Source organism: Lampetra fluviatilis, chromosome 72, assembly GCF_964198595.1.
Source record: "Lampetra fluviatilis chromosome 72, kcLamFluv1.1, whole genome shotgun sequence".
NCBI lineage: Eukaryota > Metazoa > Chordata > Hyperoartia > Petromyzontiformes > Petromyzontidae > Lampetra > Lampetra fluviatilis.
This window is the reverse complement of record NC_136346.1, coordinates 2,795,103-2,817,139: the sequence shown is the minus strand read 5'-3', so window position 1 is coordinate 2,817,139 and position 22,037 is coordinate 2,795,103. Positions and strand designations below refer to the sequence as shown.

Here is a 22,037-nt window from a genome sequence, read left to right as displayed (position 1 = left end):
TAGGCTTTGTCGACCAATATCCATATTATTTTTGGTAAAATCGCGTAAATATAAATGTATCATTAAACCCGCCACCACCCTACACCCTATACACTTAGAATACTTATATTATTCATTAATGTATATACATCATGTTGGTGAACTGAATAACCCAATAATTGGTACGGCATATTCTCAGAGTAACATGATCTATTTTAACTTATATGACTACATTAATCCCTCTCTGGTCAGTCATCTGAGGTGCTCACTGTGATGACATCACCTTTGCTCTATGACCGACACAGAAGTTCTCCACGATTCTGGCTATCGCCTGATGAAGCTGGTTGTAATCACCAGCGAAACGTCACAAACGTCACAGTACTCGCTGTAAATGTTGTGGGTTTACTCTGCAACACAACAACCGGTTATTGCTAAACTAGTAACTAATTGGCGCGTTTTGTTTACATGACAAATCCCTTACTCATTGGCTGTGTCGGGTGGAGGTGGGTTAACACATTTTTACGCAATCTAACCACCAAAAAAGCCTTTATTGAGGCAAATGCAAGAGTTTTTTTGCTTACCTGAGATCATCAGGATGTGAAGATTTTTCGTAAACCTCAAAGCAGTGTTGGCCCTGGCGAGGCCAGCGAAGCAGTGGTAGTTGTTTGCACGTGGAGGGATCACTCCAACAGATTCCTCCACGGCCGTGGTGTTCTCAGGTTCCCCCCGCGGATTTGGTGCCGAGCAGATTGGTGAGATCCAAACCTCGGTATGGAGCAATTCAGGCGGCCTTTGATGGCCGATTGGAAAGTCCTACGGGGACGGTTCTCATTGACGCCTTGGAGTTATTATTGCGAGCCTGCGCAATTTAGATTAGAAGTTTTCGTGACTGCAGGGATCCATACTCTTTGGTTCTTTCGGTAAAGTCACGTAGGTATAGATCAGGCATTTAACATTTTGAAAACGTCTATCATCGTGGTGGTTAAGGGGACCCCAACTCGTAGCTTTGGCCTCCAAGGGGGGGGGGGGGGGTGCAAGGCCCCCCTGCCCCCCACCATACTTATTACTCGACTCGCAAATACGTCTCTGAATGGAACAAACCGCAATTTCCACCACGATGAAACAATCCACCAACAATTAGAAAGCTGCATATCGGTTTGCGTTACATGACAGCTTTCTGATTGAGATGGTCTGGCCTTACCCCCCACCACAAACAGAAAACCACAGTGTGAACGTGAGCCATGTCCAAGACGCCTTTCTCTTTACGCCTTCGTTTTGTTGGTGTTCAACCGAAAAAACTTGGCATTTGTGAGCATGAGATTCGCGGGAGTTCACTGGATCCCTCGCGATCCCATCCACTGATGAAGTGAACCCTCGTTGGAGTCGTCACCAAAACTTTAGAAACCGGTAGTAGCTCCTGCCAGAGTTGTTGCTAGGGTTTACCTCATTCAGAATCAATCAGAAACTTGTTTTATCCTGGAGAAATCCGATGAGGGACGGTCCATAAATTACGTCACACACCTATGGGGGGGGAGGGTCAGACATTTGTGACGATGTATGACGAGGGGGGGAGGGGGGTTTGAGAAATTTGACATCACATCAAAATGCGCAACTTTAAATAAATATAAACTATATTTGTTATAACAACACGTTTAGATTAATTTTCATTATTAACTATTTTATTAATTAAATTTACTAAGGTCACCTTTTATTTATTCCATGAAGGAGAATTTTGCTTCTCCATGAGAGAATGGAGAAGCATACATTTCGTAAATGTTTTGAATGATTATTATTAAACATTTTGATTTTAATTATTCTACCAGGGCTTTTAATTCTGTGGAATGAATATGTGATTATTATAATTGTACTCTCCATTTTGCTTCGTTCTACTACAAAGTTTCAAGTATTTTTTTATAGTTATAATTACTTTTAATATTTTTGAATTACTGTATAAGATAATTTTAATATAATATTCTGAACATCTGCAGTTGTAGTTAGACGAATATTTCCAAGTGAATTTTATGCTAAATTTCAGCTTTCCAACGCCTCCTTTTTAATAAATGTTTTCGCCACGTTAAATACGCACTACAATGACAATAGTTTAAAGTTATTTAAGCATGTTTTATTTTAAAAATGTAAATATGGTTTTGGGCGGGGGGGGGGGCAGAGATTTGTGACGTCATATTTGAGGGTGTCTGACTTTTTGTGAGGCCGTGTGACGAAGGGGGGAGGGGGGGTAAAAAATAGGCCAAAACCGCGTGACGTCATTTATGGACGGCCCCTGAGCGTGCAGATCTTTCACATGTCGAGGAGTACCATCCAACTGCACCAGCCAATCCGCTTCCAGGATTACAACCCTATTCAACATGGCCCACCACGATGTTCCCCACGAAACATGGCCCCCTTGTTGTTCACCCCTGCAACATGGCCGCCTTGTAATTCCCCACGCAACATGGCCGCCTTATCGTTCCCTACGCAACATGGCGTCCCCCATCGTGTTGGATGCAACCACATTTTACAAATGTGATTTGTAACTTTGATCCGTACCCGTGTACCGATAGTTCAACTTTTAATCTGCAATTTTATTGAGGGACTATTGAGTGTGGCCATGGTGTCGTCTGGGACTGTTTTATTTTACTGCCTTGCCCAAACTTGCATTTGGCGTTTAATTTATGTACTTATGCAATTTTTTTCTGATACACTTCATTTTCGCACTCCTAGCGCTCGTATTGTTTATTGTAACGTTCTTAACCTGTGCCTCTACTGGACATCTGTGAAAAAGAGCTTTATAGCTCATCAGATTCCTCCAGTAATAAAAAAACATAATTTCAGAAACATGCGTTTAAATTATTTACATTATTTGGCTGCTATTAATTTCTACGCGATAAAAGCCCAATCTAGATGTGAAAGAGCCAAAGAGTATGATAAAAGGCCACTTCGTTGAGCTATCATTTGTGATAGCCAGGCTGCGTCTGTAAAAACAGAGTCTGACACCTGGTAAGATAAATAAGTAATATTTAAAACACTTTTTTTTAACGCGCTTTTATGAAATGTACTAGTATAGTAATGGAAGAACTCCACGACCAGTGGCTAATTACAGCCAATGTCAGTTGAGCGTGGACAATTAGACCCAAGCCGAAACATAACATATAAAAAATTATGTTTAAAAATATATATTTTATGATAGAATATAGCATTGTCATCAGTATGACATAAGTATACCAAGTTTGCAGTCGATACCACATTGGGAAGTGGGTTACAATTGAGTTACAAGATTTGAGGATACGACAACAACGACAACCACAACAACAGTGAGTTAAATAAAAGCGTGTAATAATAATTGTTAAATATCGATTTAAAGCTTTCGTGACTGCAGGGATTCATCGTCTTGGTTCTTTCGGTAAAGTCACGTAGAAGGGAAGTAATAAAATAATAATTACTTCCCTTCTACGTGACTTTACCGAAAAAACCAACAAGATGAATTGTTCAATAGTTTTGAGAAAATCCACAACCACTCTCCCCTATCACTCTCCTCTGCCTCTCCCAATCTCTTCTCCTCCCCCACTCCCTCCTCCCACCCCCACTCCCTCCTCCCACCCCCACTCCCTCCTCCCACCCCCACTCCCTCCTCCCACCCCCACTCCCTCCTCCCACCACCCACTCCCTCCTCCCACCCCCACTCCCTCCTCCCACCCCCACTCCCTCCTCCCACCCCCACTCCCTCCTCCCACCCCCACTCCCTCCTCCCACCCCCACTCCCTCCTCCCACCCCCACTCCCTCCTCCCACCCCCACTCCCTCCTCCCACCCCCACTCCCTCCTCCCACCCCCACTCCCTCCTCCCACCCCCACTCCCTCCCCTCCACTCTCGCCTCCCTCTCCCCTCCCTTGCCACCTCCTCCTTCCTTTGCATTTCGGCAGCAGGCCGTGGTGGTCGTGGCAGCGAGAGTCCTCTGTAAAGCCATCGTGTGAGTATCATCATCATCACCACCACCACGACCATCATCACCACCACCACCACGACCATCATCACCACCACCACAAAGATCCCCCGTGTAGCCTTGATAGACTTTTGGGGCCAAGTGCTGTTAGCGAGCAGCACCTATAAAGGCGGGAACGGCACACGAGGGGGTTGGGTGGATGGCCAGCACCACGCGCGACCGCCTTTGTCTCCCCAGTGGCGATGTTTACGCACCGCACCAGGTACTCATTTGAGGCTGAGTCGACCTAGGGGAGACCCAGAAAAGCATGGTTCGTAGCGCTAACCGCTACACTACCGCTCCCCATACCATCACTTTCCACTTCGCCATCACTCATCACCACCATCACCACTTACCATCATCAACATCATTAATCGGCAACTGCACGAATGCATTAACCAACATCTCTGCATCGATCGATCATCAGCGGCCTCAATGGGAACCAACATCATCGATCGATCATCAGCGGCCTCTGCTTAAATGGGAACCAACATCATCATCATGGATACATCGTCACCATCAACAATAGTAATCGCTGCTCACACTGCGCGTCTAACATCGCGACGTTTCGTGCTGTTATTGTTGTTATTGTTGTGGTGTTACTGTTGTTGTGGTGTTGTTGTTGTGGTGTTGACCTTTCGCATGCTCCGTGCGTAGCCGACTGCGCTAAAATTTTCTTCTTCAAAAAGTTCGCCGCGAATAAAATCTCGCCGGGTTTTGTTTAACAACGACGATGCGACCCGTTGAGTGTTATATATATTTAAAAAGATTGTCGATTTTAACTTTTAACAATAATTTTAACATTTTATCTCCTTAAGACCACGTGGGGATTCAACAAAAACCCAAGGCCCCCGCGCGCGGGTTAAGACGAGATAAACAATGTTTCAACAAATTCACCGCGAATTAACAATAATCTTGAGCGGCTGCCGATGTTTCTAAAGTAACGCAAGTTATATTACTTGTTTCTTTTAACTTCAGAAGTTAAAGTTGCGGTTCAGCCGCGAGGAAGCCTGCGGCCTAAAGCCTTCCCCAGGCCCGCGGCCCGCAATATAATATTTAAATAATATTTAAACATCTTCTTGGTTCTTTCGGTAAAGTCACGTAGAAGGGAAATAATAAAAATAAAATACAATTCTCACATTGTATTTTATGTTTCATTATTTCCCTTCTACGTGACTTTACCGAAAGAACCAAGAAGATGAATCCCTGCAGTCACGAAAGCTTTAAATCTAAATATTTAAACATCTTAAAACTAATGCCTCTTGGTTTTTCAATTTGCTCAAGTTAATGCATTGTGAGGGTGCCTTCAGGACAGTTATTTTTTATCGTTAAAACGTGGATTAATTTAAAGGTTTATGTAAAGTGCCTTTAACTTATATTACAATGCGTTGTCGTGCAAGCGCATTTAAATATGATATATATTCGATAATCAATATGTAGACTGCTGCAGGAGGAATCCGATGAGCTATAAAGCTCTTCTCTCACATGTCTTGGAGGGGCACGGGTTTACAACAAGACAAAGATCCCCCATGTAGCCTTGACAGACTGTAGGGGCAAGTGCTGTTAGCGAGCAGCACCACGCCCGGCCGCCTTTGTCTCCCCAGTGGCGATGCTTACACCGCACGAGGTACTCGTTTGAGGCTGAGTCGACCTAGGGGAGGCCCATGACCGCTTCAGGTAATCGTCACTGGTGGTGTTGGCCGTGACGGGGAATTTAACCAGGGTGGCCAGGTTCGTAGCGCAGCGAGCTGACCGCTACACCACCGCTCCCCAGACAGTACACAGAAACACGACAGTAGTGAAAAGTCTAACAAAGGTGAACACATCACACACACAGATACAACTAAACCATCCACATACTACCCAGGCAAAGCTTTGGCCAGAAATGATAGCCGCTCAAGAAATTGGCCCCATCGTTTGGACGTTTATAGCAGCAAAATCACGAAAGTAATCTCAATTTCATGTTTCTAAATGTGTGTGGGGGGGGCCGGAGGGGCCTGGAGAAAAAATCCACGCGACCACGGGAAGAGAGAGACACGCAAACTCCAAATATACAGCAGGCGTCAGGGTCGGGATCGAACCCACGACCTCCTGCATACAAGGCGAGGTAGTTAACATATCCTAGCCACCGTGATACTATACAACAGGCGTCAGGGTCGGGATCGAACCCACGACCTCCTGTAATCCAGGCGAGGTAGTTAACGTCTCCTAGCCACCGTGATACTTTACAACAGGCGTCAGGGTATGGATTGAACCCACGACCTCCTGCATACGAGGCGAGGTAGTTAACATCTAGCCACCGTGTCGCACCTTAAAATAAAGAAAATATGCAAGTTAAAATTGCATTGTGAATTCCAAAGCTTTGGAGAGGCAGGTAAACAAGTCAATAGAACGATAGCAAATTCGTGAAGAACAACTGTGCCACCTTAGCGGTGAAAAAAAAATAAACGTTTGCGGCTTTGCTTTGAAATAGAAATAAATGTTTTTTTTTCTGATCGTAACATTTACATGTGTTTTATTCTCATTAGGCTCCATGTTGTAAAGTTCAGTCTACAACTCGTATTATCTACGTTAGCCCCTATTCATGTACTATGAATAAGGGCCGTTTCCCGAAACGTCCCCTGTTATGTAAAACTAAAACTATTTTCCTAAACTATGTTTTTAATTTTACCAGGTAAGGCCACACTGAGCTGTGTAGTAGATATTTTGTCAGAAGCGACCTGGCCATCACAGATATTTCAACGTATTGGGGCTTTTCATCATCATCATCATGTGGACATTTATAGCAGCAGCCAAATCCTCTAAACGCATAGAGACCCATAGAAATGTATAGACTCATAGACTCACGGAGCTATGTAGTTAATTTCAGAAGCGACCTGCCCATCACAAGATGATAGCTCAACGAAGTTGGCTTATCATCACGTGGAAGTTTATAGCAGCAGTCAAACTCTCTCAATGGATGATTTTGATTCAAGATGTGGAGGAAAAACTAGAGGACCCGGAGAAAAATCCACGTGACCACAGGGAGAGAGACACGCAGACTCCAAATATACAGCACGCGTCAGGGTCGGGATCGAACCCACAACCTCCTGTATACCAGGCAATGTAGTTAACATCTCCTAGTCACCATGACATACAGTGCATACTTTACTCCATACTTTCTCTATACTTTCCGTTTGAGGCCGCACGTCCACACAGGGTTATCAGTGATTGTGTTGAGTGTTGTTGATTAGGCCTTTACACCACTGCTACCGCAGCAGCATCGGAACATTCGTTTTAACAGTTGACTGGCAGGTCACACGTTTGGTGCGACAAAGTGTTGGTATACGTAGAATTCCCTCGTTATTCACGAAATAGCTATCCACGATTCTGGCTGTCTGCGAATGGTATATGTAAGTCTACACGACCACTGCATCGAGAGAGATAAAGTGATGACGGGATAAAGTGATGCAAGAAAGTGGAGAGATGAAGTGATGAGAAATAAGTGATGCTAGGCAGAGAGAACTTCTTGAAGATTTAGAAGCATCTGCAGACGCTGCGCTATATGGTACTCGTAGGGCCAAATATCATCTGCGACACTTGTTATTCACGTGCGTCTCCGGAGCGTATACCTCCTCGCGAGTAACCAGGGAATACTTCTAACTCGCATTTTCAAAGACACCTGCTCTCATCTGGCCTAAAAGAGTGGACTAATTACCAACGGAACAAAAACTCACATCGCCAAATAAAAATATGAATGGGAATACGAACAACCAAATGGATCCATATTTGAAGTTATCGTGACTTCAGGGATCCATACTCTGGTTCTTTCGGTAAAGTCACGTAGGTGACTTGTTCTGTTGCTTCAGCTCCCCACTCCCAGCCCCATCCACTCTCCCCCCCCCCCCCGCATTTTGTCTGCTCGTCCTCTAAACGTTTTCTCAGCACTCCCCTCCCCCAACCCCCCTCTCTATCTCTCCCCCCCTTGCTCCTCCCCCCTCTCTTGGCTATATAGCCTCTTGTTACAGCAGCCCTTTTGCCCACTTCAGCAATTGTTTCTTGCTGTGGTTGTCCCACCAGATGACGGATTCTTGTGTTGCGCCCGAAACGTCGTGACTTAATTTATTTGACTTTACCGAAAGAACCAAAGAGTATGGATCCATAATTAAGGTTTTTTTGGGTTAGATATCGTAAATATGAATGTTGTTAAACCGGCCACCACCCGATAGCCAATTAGCAAGGTTTGTCACGAAAACAAAAGATGGCAATTTGTTACGAGTACAGCGAACCGGTTGTGTTGGAGAGTAAATCCACTCCCAACATTTACAATTCGAGTAACGTTTCGCCAGTAATTACATGAAACAGTATCATCAGGCAACAGCCAGAGTTGTGAAGAAATCCTCCTGTTTTGGTCTTAAATAGAGGGATAAAGCCTGCATGTTAAATTAACCCAATGTAAATTTGAGCAAACTGCAAGCAAATAGAAATCGGCACCAACGTCTTGTTGCGAAAGAAACCTAAACAATTGCGCGCAAACAAACTTGTATAAAATACATTTCTCGTTATTACAATTGGCCCTGGCATGACTGACTTTAAAATCGTCGAGAGTTTTAATTTCGTCGCAGACAACACCGAAAATGGAAATCTGGCGATTATTGCAAAATAATGCGAACCAACGAGCGGGATTTACATTAAAATATTCCTCGTCGGTTTACGCTTACAGCAACATCGTGCCCCAGCTATGAAACCACTGCAGAGACCATTATTTGTGGTTCCTCGCAGCTTCGAAAGCGCCTACGTTTGATTGCCTGCCGTTGGGTGCCTTTTTCAGCGGAGTTTTTATTTTCTCTCTCCGTTGTTCCGGCGTGGGTTTTCGACGGGAGCAACAAATCTCCTCCCATAGCTAATAGCAACGTAACCCCGCGCGATGTAACTTGTATTGACCAAAACGTCCCTATCCTGAAAAATTCCTGCGAAGTGACTCGATTCAGATGTTTTTTTTGTATTTTACCAGGTAAGGCCCACTGAGCTATACATCTGTTTTTCAGAAGCAACCTGGGCATCACAAATGATAGCCCAAAGAAGTGGCTTAGACTTTGAAAAGTCTAGACTTGGTGAGGCTTTGCTAGGTCAACATGCGTAATACATATTAAACACAGCAGAGCTTTGGTGATAGCCTTGGGGCATTAACAGGGTAGAAAGCCACTGAATCTAGATTCAAAACTATTTTAATTAAAACAGCTTTTTGTGTTTATTTTGTTGTTCTTCCCCTGCACCTCTGATGAGCATGGTTGGCTATGTACAATGGCGTGAATATCGCATGTACCAATTTTTTTTTATCATATTAGCATCAGAAGTGCCGTTGGCTGCCTTGGTGGCTGTGTCCTCTGCCACCCTCCTTGTTTTGCGATGGCGTGCTGATTTCATACGCAACCGTTGCGAATGCTGAAACGTTTCCGCAGTGCACTGAGCATCACAAGGGCAGAGTAGCCAATGCATGTGGGGCCACCACACGGATAGTATGGTATCAAAAGTCCTCGATGTTATGTCCGTGCATTACGCATACCTGTCAACCCCTTATTAGAGCCCTGCCTTAATACAGACCAATTCAGGCCTCATTGGTCACGCTGTGCCCTTATAAATATCAACGTTCATCCTACAAAGTCCCATCACAAGAGAGAAACACAAACAAATAGACAAAAAAATAATGTTGGCCCGTATTTGAACGGCCGTACGCTGTATGGATGCTGATAACTCAATTTCCCATGTACAAGCATATGGGTAAACCTCATGGGGTGACAGGGATTAATACGATATTCTCAATTTCTTACGTGATGCTGCTTTGGCTCCCAATTTATGTTTGCTTTCAGTGTTTGGTGCACTTGATTTGGTTTGGGTTTTATTGTTTTGGTGACCCAGTTGACTGACAAATGAGACTCATCCTTGTCTCTTGGGGTTGTCACCCGGTTTAGAAAAAAATCAACTCGGGAAGTGATTTTCCTGCTCAAATCAGCATTGAGACCGTGGTGCTCATCATGTGGGTGTCACGGTGGCTAGGATATGTTAACTGCCTCGCCCAGTATACAGGAGGATCGTGAGTTCGATCCTGATCCCTGCTGTATATTTTGAGCTTGCATGTCTCTCCCAGTGGTCGCGTGGATTTTTGTCCCGGTCCTCCAGTTTTAGTCCTCCACATTTAGGATGAACATGCGTTGTTTGTGTCTTATCATGTGGAAATATATAGCAGCCAAATAATCTAAATGCACGTTTCAAAATGTGGAGGAAATAAACGAAGGACCCGGAGACAAATCCACGCGACCACTAGGAGAGAGACATACAAACTCCAAATATACAGCAGAGGTCAGCGTCGGGATGGAACCCACAGCCTCCCGCATACCAGGCGAGGTAGTTAACGTCTCCTAGCCACCGAGGTTGCGTTGTTATTGGGGAGTTGCCCTAAAGGGAGAAAGTGGCCAACTTGCTCTGTCGACTGCTGGATGAAGGCCTCTCCCAGGTGCCACGACCATCTTGACGTGACCATAAAAAACCCTCTCCCCGCCCACCCTCCAATAAGTGTTGCCTTTTGCAGAAAACGCCGCACTGATGGATTCGCCGATGGCGATGGGAGAAGATGAACGGAGATGGAAGCGGGGAGGCATGGCAGAGGAAGCCTACGGTGGTGTTTCCGTGGCGGGTAAGATGTGGTTAGAGTGACTAGAGATAGTGGTTACGATGATAGCTGTAGTCGTCATAACTATAAAAGTTACAGAAGCTGCAGTATATGTTGTAGCAGCAGGAGCCACATGATGAGAGAGATGAGTTGCGGATCGCTGAGCGAATGTCGACCCAACATCTATCACCCCTGTCTGATGGCTCCTCAACCCCCAACGACGGGGAGACAAAGGCGGTCGGGTGTCGTGCTGACCACAAACCCCCTTTCATGTGCCACAGTGCCGGCCTTCATAGGCGTCGCTTGCTAACAACACTTGCCCCCAATAGGCTGTTAAGGCTAGACATGGGATATACGGGTGATCTGTCATTAATTGTGTCTCTGCGTGTATAAACAGGCAGGTGAAAGTGACCTCAAGACTCGTGGCAACATCCTCCTGAGAAGTCATCACCGAGTATGCAGACCCGCAGGTTTGTGTGTGCAGTATATGGGTTGGCACAGTAGGGGGCATAGGTGGTGCATCTGCGTCATCTCAGTCAACCTATGGCACTTGGGTCTATCCTCCCGACACTTCACGTGGCCTTAGAGTGCACATAGCTTGGCACAAGCGCCTTGGTGACGTCACCGCCACTTAGTGACGAATGGCGGCTGTTGTTTTCTGTGAGTGTCATTGAGTATCTGTCTGTGAGTGATGGTGCTTGGTGTCGCTGGGCTGTGATGAGCCAAGAGGTCAGGCTAGAGTCTCTGAGTCTCCCTGACGACAAATTGACCCACTGAGCCCAGCGACGCAGTGAGACTGAGAGAGCGAGTGGTGGTATGCCTGCTGCATCTCTGTGTGTGTGTGTGCGTCGATGTGTAGGGAGCGGTAGTGTAGGGAGTGGTATTGTAATAGCGGTTAGTGCACTGCGCTACAAACCCGGCGATCAGAGTTCGATTCCCAATCACGGCCAACACCGGTGACGATCATCTGAACTGGTCCTGAGCCTCCCCTAGGTCGACTCAGCCTCAAATGAGTACCTGATGCAGTGTGTAAACATCGCCACTGTAGAGACAAAGGCGGCCGGGTATGATGTTGGCCACCCACCCCCTTGTGTGCCGTGCCGGCCTTCAACGGCGCTACTCGCTAACAGCACTTCCCCCAACAGTCTGTTAAAGATATACGGGTGATCTGTCATTAAGTGTGTCTCTGCGTGTCTCTGCGTGTGTCAACAAGCAGGTGAAAGTGGCGCCAAGACTCATGGCAACATCATCCTGAGAAGTCTTCACGGAGTACGCAGACCCACAGGTTTGTGTGTGCAGTATATGCGTTGGCACAGTAGGGGGCATAGGTGGTGCATCTGCCACTCATCTCAGTAAACTTAGGGCACAACTGCCGTTGTGATGTTACCGCTACTTAGTGGCAAATGGCGGCTGTTGTTTTCTGTGTCTGTGAGATTCTATTTCTGTAAGTGTCTGTGAGTGATGGTGATGGTTGTCACTGGGCTGTGATGAGCCAAGAGGTCAGGCTAGAGTCTCTGAGTCTCCCTGACGATAAGTCGACCCACTGAGCCCAGTGTCACAGTGAGACTCGGAGAGCGAGTGTGGTGGTATGGCTGTGGTAGCTGTTTGTGTCTGTGTGTGGGCAACGGTTAGCGCGCACCGCACTACGAACCCAGCGACCAAAGATCGATTCCCACTAATTATAACCAACATCAGTGACAAACATGGATTAGTCCAGAGCCTCCCCTAGATCGACTCGGCCTAAAATGGGTACCTGGTGTGGTCTGTAAAGATCACTGGAGAGACAGTGGCAAACCAGGTATGGTGCTGGCTACACAATGCACTCATAGGTGCTTGCTAAGAGCACTTCCACCAAGATTCTCTTAGCCTATACGTGGCATCAGTGTATTTTGTATATGTGTGTGTGGGTCTGTGTGTTTGTGTGTGTGTGGGTCTGTGTGTTTGTGTGTGTATGTTGACGTCTGTGTATGTGTGTGTGTATGTGTGGAGCGGTGGCGCAGTGATAAAGGTCACTCGCTGTGCTACGAACCCGGCAGCCCAAGTTGGATTTCTGCTCACGACCTAAACCAGTGACGATTATCTGAACCAGTGCGGGGCCTCCTGTAGGTCAACTTGACCTCAAATTAGTACCTATTGCGATGCGTAGACATCATCGCTCGGGAGACGTAGGTGGTTTGGCGTGGTGCTGGCCACCCACCCCCTTGAGTGCTCCAGTGGCGCCCTTCACAGATGCTCGGTAACATAACTCTCCCAACAGTCTAGTCCAGGCAATACATAGAGGGATCTTTCTCTTTTGAGTGTGAATTTATTGGCACAGTGGGGAGGAGCACAGGTGGTGCATCTGCCAGTCATTTGCTTCTGCAGCTGTGACTCTTAAACAAAAGCTCTACGCGTCTTTCTCTCTGTGTCTGCAGGGTCCCCATTAGCTCGCAGGACGAGGAGGTGGTGGGACGCTTCATTCACTTGCCCATTCACCTCCCCACCCTAACAGGTACAACGACGTTCGATCGAACTACGCTGGCTCTGGCGACATAAGTTGATCGCTCCGGCGGTTATCACTTCTATATCAGCTGCTGTCGCAGCAGGAGCCACATGATGAGAGAGATGAGTTGCGGATCGCTGAGCGAATGTCGACCCAACATCTATCACCCCTGTCTGATGGCTCCTCAACCCCCCAACGACGGGGAGACAAAGGCGGCCGGGTGTCGTGCTGAGCACCAACCCCCTTTCATGTGCCACAGTGCCGGCCTTCATAGGCGTCGCTTGCTAACAACACTTGCCCCCAACAGTCTGTTAAGGCTAGACATGGGATATACGGTTGATCTGTCATTAATTGTGTCTCTGCGTGTATAAACAGGTAGGTGAAAGTGCCGTCAAGACTCGTGGCAACATCCTCCTGAGAAGTCATCACCGAGTACGCAGACCCGCAGGTTTGTGTGTGTTAGTATGTGGGTTGGCACAGTAGGGGTCATAGGTGGTGCATCTGCGTCATCTCAGTCAACCTATGGCACCTGGGTCTGTCCTCCTGACACTTCACGTGACCTTAGAGTGCACATAGCCTGGCACAAGCGCCTTGGTGACGTCATCGCCACCTAGTGGCGAATGGCGGCTGTTGTTGTTTTCTGTGAGTGATGGTGCTGGTCGTCGCTGGGCTGTGATGAGCCAAGAGGTCAGGCTAGAGTCTCCGAGTTTCCCTGACGACAAATTGACCCACTGAGCCCAGCGACGCAGTGAGACTCGGAGAGAGCGAGTGGTGGTATGCCGGCTGCATCTGTGTGTGTGTGCGTCGATGTGTAGGGAACGGTAGTGTAGGGAGTGGTATTGTAGTAGCGGTTAGCGCACTGCGCTACAAACCCGGCGATCAGAGTTCGATTCCCAATCATGGCCAACACCGGTGACGATCATCTGAACTGGTCCTGAGCCTCCCCTAGGTCGACTCAGCCTCAAATGAGTACCTGATGCAGTGTGTAAACATCGCCACCGTAGAGACAAAGGCCGGGTGTGATGTTGGCCACCCACCCCCTTGTGTGCCGTGCCGGCCTTCAACGGCGCTGCTCGCTAACAGCACTTCCCCCAACAGTTTGTAAAAGGTATACGGGTGATCTCTGTCATTAAGTGGGTCTCTGCGTGTCTCTGCGTGTGTCAACAAGCAGGTGAAAGTGGCGCCAAGACTCATGGCAACGTCTTACTGAGGAGTGATGGAGTTCAGACCCACAGGTTGGTGTGTGTATGTGTACAGGGGTGAGCGTGTGAGTATCTGACTGTGAATATCTGTGTCTGTGAGTATCTGTGTCTGTGAGTATCTGTGTCTGTGTAGTATGGTTCCAGGGAGACTTGACACATAGTTGGAGGCACACGCTTATTTTTTAACACCAGCACGTAACTCGGAAGCTTACAGTAACTGAAGGGGTATCGGCCCCTTCACCCGTCTAGCTACGGAACACAACAGCCTAGCTCACAGCTAGCTTACACCTAGGTTACGGAACCCCGAATACCCAGACCCCGCTCTTAGAAGAGCGTCGGTTCTGGGCTCTGGGGGCCACGCCGCTGGCTTGCCTGGTCGGTCCTTAAAAGGACAGCGATCCCAGGGAGTTCCAGGGCCGGTCTAGCTGGTCTTCTTTCTTCACTGGTTACAGCTTAACACTAGACCCAGAGCCCTTCAGCTCACCGCCTTAAATAGCCATCTCCCCCCGAGGGGAGGGGCTGTGGGGGATCCCAGCGTACGGCGAGGACGTCGCTGCGAGCACCTGCTCCGCGTACCGACGTAGCCACGCCCATTGTGTTTGTTTGCCACCCGCGGCAAGTCTAAATCAGGCCGTCTACAACGGCTACAACGGCTCTACATCTGTAAGTGACTGCGTTGGTCGTCGCTGGGCTGTGATGAGCCAAGAGGTCAGGCTAGAGTCTCTGAGTCTCCCTGACGACAAGTCGACCCACTGAGCCCAGTGACGCAGTGAGACTCGGAGCAAATGTGGTGGTATGCCTTTGGTATTTGTGTATGTGTGTCTGTCTGTGTGGCAGGGAGCGGTAGTGCATTGGCAAACGCAACCGCGTTACGAACCCAGTTACCAGAGCAAGTGCTTAGAGCAGTTACCCTCTCAAGGCTATACGTAGCATCGATGTGTAGTGGATAATAAACTGGAGGAAGCTTACTCTGAGGCAACACGTTCATTATAACATTAACAGGCTACAACACAGGGGTGTAATGGCCCCTTCACCCGATACCATATTGGAAGTAGTCCCTCCAGGCTCTTACTGATTACACTACACCTATTCTGACGGAGGCTTGAATCTTCTCTTGGATCTTCACTGGTTATAAGCTCGGAGCTTCACTGGTACAGCTCAAGCTTCACCCGAGCCACGGGTTTACCTTTGCCCACAAGGCTCTTTTCTCTTCAGGGCTCCAGGTTGGTCTTCAGCCGGACGATACTGAGCTGAGCCGTTCAGGGACCTGGCTTATATAGAGAGTCCTGGCTCACACCACCCCTGGCCACGCCTCCCTTCCAGAACCTTCTCCACGGGCCTGGAGAATGACTTCATGCCCCAGCCCCCTCCCGGGGGCCTGGGGTCCGAACCGTTGGTACCGATGCTCCCCCCAGGGATTGCCTAGCGCCAACTGTCCATCATTACTCTTGCGCAGGTCCGGCCTCCCTTCTGCTCTCTACTGGCCTGAGCTAGTACTGCCGGCTATGAGTAGTGGCGATCGTGGCTAACCATGCCACTACAGATGTGTATATATATGTCTGTGTGTTTGTATGTGGTAAGCGGTGGTATATGTCTGTGTGTTTGTATGTGGGAAGCGGTGGCGCAGTGGTAAAGTGCACTCACTGCGCCACGAAACCGGCAGCCCGAGTTGGATACCTGCTCACCGTCGACAATGCTGATGATTATCTGGGGGCCTCTCGGTAGGCTTGGCCTCGAATGGGTACCTGTTGTGATGCGTAAACATCGCCACTAGGGGAGACTAAGGGAGTTGGGCGTGGCGCTGGCCACCCACCCTGCTTTGTGTGCCACAGTGCTGGCCTTCACAGGTGCTCGGTAACAGCACTTGCTCCCAACAGTGTGCTCAAGGCTATACGGGGAGGGGGATCTTTGTGTTTATGAGTGTGAATGTGTTGGCACAGTGGGGAGGAGCACAGGTGGTGCATCTGCCAGTCATTTGCTTCTGCAGTCGTGACTCTTAAATGCAAGCTCCACACGTATTTCTCTCTGTGTCTACAGGGGGTCCCCATTAGCTCGCAGGACGAGAAGGAGGAGGTCGTGGGACGCATTCATTCGCCTTCCCAGTCCACCCTAACAGGTAAAATGACGTTTGATCGCCATACGCTCCGGCGGTCATCGCTTCTGTGGCAGCTGCTGTAGCAACAACAAGAGCCACATGATGAGAGAGATGAGTTGCGGATCGCTGAGCGAATGTCGACCCAACATCTATCACCCCTGTCTGATGGCTCCTCATCCTTGCAAAGGCAGGGAGTTGAAAGTGGCCGGGTCGTGGTGCTGGCCACCCACCCCCCTTCATGTGCCACAGTGCCGGCCTTCATAGGCACTCCTCAAAGACAGCCCTCACCCTGACAGCCTCTGCAGACTTCACAGCTGGGTTGGTGGCGGGGGGGGAGCTCTGTTTTAGTCTGGAACAAGGCAGTGTGTGTTCTGGTTTTTGAATGGCAATGTAGAAGTCGCAACCAACAAGGGGACTTCAGGATAGGGTTTGTAGTTTTGCGTTCTTCCTCCGTTGAAGGGAGCGCAGACTACGGTGGGTTTGCTGCACGGTCCACTTCATCTGTGTCGAGTGGTGTGGCTTAAGTGACTTAAGTGTGTGGGAGTGAGAGTGTATCAGTTAGCGTGCGTTGCTACAAATTCCTGCAATGGGAGATTATTCCTGCTCACGGCTAACACGAATGACGATTATTTGAACCAGTCCGTGGCCTCTTTTAGGTCGACACGGCCTCTAATGAGTACCCCTTGCGATGTGTCAACATCATCGCTCGGGAGACGAAGGTGGTCGGGCGTGGTGCTGGCCACCCACCCGTTCGTGTGCCCTGCCGGCCTACATAAGCACTGCTCACTAACAGCACTTACCCCAACAGTCTGTTAAGGCTATGAAGGGGATCTTTGTCTTTAAGTGTGTCTCTGCGTGTCTCTGCGTGTATATACAGGCCGGTGAATGTGGCGTTAAGACTCATGGCAACGTCCTGCTGAGGAGTGATGGAGTACACAGACCCACAGGTTGGTGTGTTTATGTGTACAGGGGTGAGTGTGTGAGTATCTGACTGTGAATATCTGTGTCTATAAGTGACTGCGCTGGTCGTCGCTGGGCTGTGATGAGCCAAGAGGTCAGGCTAGAGTCTCTGAGTCTTCCTGACGACAAGTCGACCCACTGAGCCCAGCGACGCAGTGCGACTCTTGAGAGACGAGATAGACGGTGTGAGCGCGCGCATGGTGTGAGAATGTGTATTGGTTACTGCACTCTTCCACCAACCCGGCATCCTGAGTATTATCCCCCACCTCACGACCAATAACTGGTGAATATTTGAATTGGTCTTGGGCCCTCCCCTCGGTGGACTCTGTCTTAAATGAGAGGACCTAATGCGGTGTGTTGTATGTACAGGCAGTGCCCGGGTTACGAAAGACCCGAGTTACGGAAATCCGACTTAACGGAAATGCTCCTGTGAAATGCGTAAATGCTTGCATTAGTTAGGGAAGCACAAATAGTGCAGCGCGGCAAGGTTACGGGTGACTGCAGCGGAGCGACGAGGTGTAAGGCGGTGCCGCATATTCCCCAAGGCGGTGGTATCCTGTCTAGCACCTCTGAGTCATTCTGTTACATTGTTATCGTGAGTAGGCTCTATCTGCCACATCGTCGCTTTTCCTTTTGTAGCATTACATAATTGTTTTCTATGCTTCATGGTATGCATAAACAAATGGACACAATAGAGTATATGATCCATTAGTTTAAGTATGCGTAGTGTCAGGGTAGATATTCAATCAAATTACATAATAAAAAGAAGTGCAGAGTATGTACAGCGGTACAGTAGAGAGAAAACAGTAGGGGAGGCATATGTGGATTTTATCTTGATTTTTGGGGAAAATTGTTCAGTTTCCAACATACGGATAAATCGGGTTGCGGATATTTCTCGGGAACCCTAACCCTTTCGTAACCCAGGGGACTGCCTGTACATATGTTGAACTTCTTTCAAACCGTTGGTAACCATACTCTTTAGTTTTTTTGGTAAAGTCACGTTGGTAGAGATAAAATAAATCACGACGTTTCGATCGCAACACAAGCGACCGTCTTCAGGCGAGAGAGGTCGATCGTCATCAGACGAACGCAACACAAGCGACCGTCTTCAGGCGGAACCAATACAGCAGGACAACTGCCGATTTAGGATAAAGATCTGCTAACAACAAGAGCTTATAAAGGGTTTTGGTGGGCTCAACCCCAAGGCTAAGTGGGCGGAGCTAGAGAAGGAAGAAAGGGGGGAGGCATGGAGGGAGGGGGGGGGAGTTGGGCCCAGGTAATAGATGGAAGGTAGAAAGAAGCTGGGTTAGTGATGCTAATGTCAGAAAATTAGCATGTCAGTGGTACAGGTTGGTAACCGACTATGCTGATCGGAGGTGGCGAGGGAAGGACAACTAAACGCAACAACAAGCAGTCCTAAATAAATTAGTTATAAATGTAGTCTAGTCGTGTAGTATATATCAGTGTAGTACATAGTATAGTGCCTAGTATATTAGTGTGTAGTAGTGTATAGTGTAGTATATAATGTACTGTGTAGTTGTGTAGTGTCGAGTAATTTGCAATGTATGTTGGACTTCTTTTGCACCGTGCGTAGCCAACCGTGCTAATTGGAGGTGTGGGGAAAGGATAAACTAAACCCAACAAGCAGTTCTAAAGAAATTAGTTCATCAATCTATAATACTGGTAGGAACCTCCTGGTTACACCAGCCCACGGGATTATTGTGTCCGTTGTGCAGGGGAGGGGCTGAGTGAGGAGGGGCTGGTCACCCCGTGGTGCCCTTATAAAACTCAACGTTTAACCTACTCACACCGGCTTGTGCCCGCCCTCACAGTCGGCCATATTTGCGGAATACACCACGCCGCCGTTGACCCTGGCCATTGACCGAGCAACCCAACGTTCCTACCAGCTCCCTCCGCAGGAAAGTGTTTTAAAAGTGCATAGCTCCCAGCAGGTTCCTAATATTGGCAGGAAGAGCCTTCCTGACGGACATGTCATGAACAGCACTGTTGTTTTTCATTTATTTTATTGATTGTTTTACCTACGTGACTTTACCGAAAAAACCAAAGAGTATAGCACTGGGGAGACCAAGGCGACCTGACGTGTGGTGCTGGCCACCCACCCCCTCGTGTGCCCTGCCGTGCCGGCCTTCATAGGTGCTCGTTAGCAGCACTTGCCCCAACAATCTGTTACAGGCTACACGGGGGATCTTTGTCTTTTTGCGCGCGAGTGTGATGTGTATGAATGTGCATGTTTGTGTGTGTGAGGATTCCACTGCTGTGCATTATCTCTTGGCCTGCTCCGTCCCACCTCGCACGATGCAATCCTCTTCCAGGTTCTCAGCAGTGAGCAGTGCACCACCGCGTATGTCAAGAGAACAACGGCCGCAAGTGGACCTTCCTGAACTACAACAGACTCTCGATTTACGTGCTAATGACGGGGAGGACAGCCGCGGATGATTCAAGATCACAGATAATAAGAAATATGCATTTTCCGCGGATCTCCATGCAAAAAACTAAATTATCAACTGATCGATGCACATGCTCAGTGATAACTTTCCTGCTCCCGCCCAGCAGAAAACTCGGCCCACTAAGTGAATGACAGCAGGGCCACACCAATCAACATCAATCAAACTCCACCCTCTGTTGTAAAGATATTGCAACGACTCTACTGTAGAGGGGAGACCATGTGGATTTCGGATTAACCAAAGCAACTATATTTGTTTGGTTTAAGCATGCGACTTGTAAAACATTTCCAGGAATAATGTATTACTTAGATGAATAATTTGGGCTCAAGGGAAAATCCGCGAGTTATTAATTTGTCAATCTCAGGTGCGCAGTTAATCCGCAAATCGGATAAACTGCGTGCAGATAATCGAGAGTACTCGAGCTCCTGAGACCCGTTCGTAAGTCAAACTGTTAGTCGGAACAATCATGATGCACTATTTCAATGCACCCATACGAGCAGTGTTATGAAATATGTTCCAGTTCATAAGGGAAGCATTGTTAAACACGTAAGAAATACTGTACATTTGCATGTAATATTGAAGAAAAACACTAGTAAATAAAACGAAATAAAATAACAGAATTTTTTTTCACTTGCGTTGAGTCCTGATGATGGCTTGCTTGTCAGTCGCCACAATTGCACACAAACGGATACACACGCAGGCACATGGGGGCACGTGTGCACACACCAACGGCAACGTTACCCCGTATAGCCTTGACAGGCTGTTGGGAGCAAGTGTTGTGAGCGAGCACCTACGAAGGACGGCATGGCACACGAGAGGGTGGGTGGCCAGCACCACGCCCTTCCGCCTTTGTCTTCCTAGTGGTGATGTTTACACGCCGCACCAGGTATTTATTTGAGGCCGAGTCGACCTAGTGGAGGCCCAGGACCGATTTAGATAGCTGTCACTGGTCTTGGCCGTGAGCTGTAATCGAACTCGGGTTGCCGGGTTTGTAGCGCCGTGTGCTAACTTGCACTACCCCTCCCCACTGGCATCCATGAGCCTAATGTGAACGTCAACGTGTTCCCGCGACAACATGCCGATCACGTTAAGATGCCCGCGTTCCAGTTCTCAACCCTTTGAGACATGGCCCTGAACCTCTCATCCCTCCCCATCCCTCCCCTCCCTCCCACTGGGGTGAGCTGAAACGGCGGCATTTGATCGGAGGTTGAAAAGAAACTCACTGCAGGTTGCACTTCGTCACCGTGTCACTGCCCGTTTTCCAGCGCCGTGAAGGTGGAGCTTCGCACAAAAAGGTTGCCAATGGTGGCCAGGGAGATGTAAACTTTCCCACTGGGCATACAGGAAGTCGTGGATTCGATCCAGACCCTGATGCCTGTTGTATAGTATCACGGTGGATCAGGAAATGTTAACCGGCAAAAATAATTGGCTGCCACTAGCCAAAGTAACTGGCCAATACCAGTTACATTTGTAAGAACGGTTGCGTAATGAAGATGGTTGTAATTACCAGCAAAACGTCACTACTCACATTCTTTGGGTCTTTCGTTAAAGTCACGTAGATAGGTTCAAATTAATATAAAATAAAAAGCGGTCGTCAGGCAGAGAAAAAAGGGGGGTAAGCCTCTAAATGCAACTGTTTATAAAGGTTTAAAAGTGGGCATAGCCTACTTGTCAGAACGGAGTGGGCGGGGCACGAGTAGGTCACCAGTGGATAGAGCATCCTATGGAGAAGGAGTCTCGGCCATGATAGAGCAAAAGCTATAGAGATGGAGCTTAGGCCAGCAGTGGATAGCGCATGCAATAGGCATGGTGTACTAGAGGTAGTCTAGGCCAGCAGTGGATAGAGCGGGGCTCCTCACCTGAGCTCTCTCCCCAGCGGTTGCAGGCGGAATGAGTGAAGGTTGTGTGAGGGGTTAAAAAACTGAGCATCGGAGAGTGTTAAAAATGGAAACATTACAGCAGTTATGATTTAAACTGGTTGATAACGTCCTTCCACTTATTGCTGAGTTTGTACCTGTAATCTCAGTTGAAATTATGTCTATGTTTGTATATATGGATGGCTTCATGAACGAATCTTTGTTGATAGCCAGTGGGCTTGCAAAGTACCTTCGTCTGAGAGAAATCATTTCGTGTGAGCCAACCGCATTAAAACAATGATCAGCCATGGACAAAGTGTTCGTTCTGCCGTGTTTCAGACCTGCCTTATGTTCACAAACACAGTCTGAG

The 22,037-nt window shown here is 48.0% G+C and overlaps 1 long non-coding RNA gene and 3 other non-coding genes across 4 annotated transcripts; all 4 read left to right on the top strand.

Moving 5' to 3' along the window:
• Window positions 1–3,839: 3,839 nt before the first annotated feature.
• Window positions 3,840–20,405, top strand: LOC144953203 (uncharacterized). The gene is made up of 10 exons (XR_013640770.1): window positions 3,840–3,946; window positions 10,527–10,631; window positions 11,005–11,077; window positions 11,824–11,892; window positions 13,022–13,098; window positions 13,465–13,537; window positions 14,261–14,324; window positions 16,329–16,407; window positions 17,264–17,333; window positions 19,680–20,405. It is a non-coding gene; the product is annotated as an uncharacterized LOC144953203 (long non-coding RNA).
• On the top strand, window positions 10,736–10,812 carry LOC144953207 (small nucleolar RNA SNORD83). Its single transcript, XR_013640773.1, has one exon. It is a non-coding gene; the product is annotated as a small nucleolar RNA SNORD83 (small nucleolar RNA).
• Window positions 13,195–13,271, top strand: LOC144953206 (small nucleolar RNA SNORD83). The gene has a single exon (XR_013640772.1). It is a non-coding gene; the product is annotated as a small nucleolar RNA SNORD83 (small nucleolar RNA).
• LOC144953205 (small nucleolar RNA SNORD83) lies at window positions 16,481–16,557 on the top strand. Its single transcript, XR_013640771.1, has one exon. It is a non-coding gene; the product is annotated as a small nucleolar RNA SNORD83 (small nucleolar RNA).
• Window positions 20,406–22,037: the final 1,632 nt, after the last annotated feature.